Consider the following 1059-nt stretch of genomic DNA (forward strand, 5'->3'; position numbering starts at 1 on the left):
TGTTACTGCATTTCTGACTGTTCCCTTTTCCCTTGCCACCCTAAATCACATGATGAAGAGAAGATGGGCAGGACCCCAACCTGACTTGACTTGAATGGATCCTGCTAGAACCGTAACTCTTCTTGTTTCTCTTCTCCAGACAGGGCTTCTTAGAGGAGGGGTTGGGAGAGTGGGACACAGCTGACAGGGAGCGTGGCCTGCGCCACCAGCACCCAGCTCTGCGAGTGCCAAGCTGGCCTAAGGCTGGTGGGCGGCGGGAAGTGGAGGAGGTCAGTGGCTGGGCATCCTCTGCCTGTCCTTAAGGAGTATGTGGCGGGGAACGGTTTGGCCAAAGTTTCTGCTCTTTGCATGTGTAAGGGTTGTGTATTGATGGAAAATAGTGTAAAATGTTGCTTATTGGTTTTCACATAAAAGATGATTCTTGCCCTAGCTGGTTTGGCTCATTGGATAGAGCATTGGCCTGCAGACTGAAAGGTCCTGGGTTCGATTGTGCTCAAGGGCACGTGCCCTGGTTGTGGGCTTGATCCTCAGTAGGGGGCGTGCAGGAGGCAGCCAATCATTGATTCTCTCTCATCATTGATGTTTCTATCTCTCCCTCTCCCATCCTCTCTGAAATTAAACAAATAAATAAACAAATGATCCTTACGTTGGAATCACTAGTGTTTTGTTAAGCAGCCTCTTAAGTCTGCTGAGGTAACTGAGTATTTGGCCCTTTGCATCACCCAAGGTCCTTATTTTGTGATTCCCTAGGGTTGGGCTTCTGCCGGGTGTGCTGGGTGCAAGGTTCTGTGTTGGGGCCGCAGCACCGACAGGCTTGGGGCTAAGAAGCAGCTGGATACTGGCCAGCCCTCAGCCAGAGCCCAAGGTGCGTGGCTCACGCTGCTGACTCAGTTCCACTCCCTTCCCCACTCTGTTCCTGGGATTTGGATTTCCATCTGTTACAGCTCATTATAGGTTAAAATTTAAATCAATTTTAAAGATGAGTTTGGAAGCCAGACTTTACCAGCCAGCACCAGCTACACCTCTACTTCCATTCTTTTTCCTTTTTCTTTTTTTTTA

The sequence above is a fragment of the Cnephaeus nilssonii genome (genome assembly GCF_951640355.1).
Source record: "Cnephaeus nilssonii genome assembly, chromosome: 20".
Lineage (NCBI taxonomy): Eukaryota > Metazoa > Chordata > Mammalia > Chiroptera > Vespertilionidae > Cnephaeus > Cnephaeus nilssonii.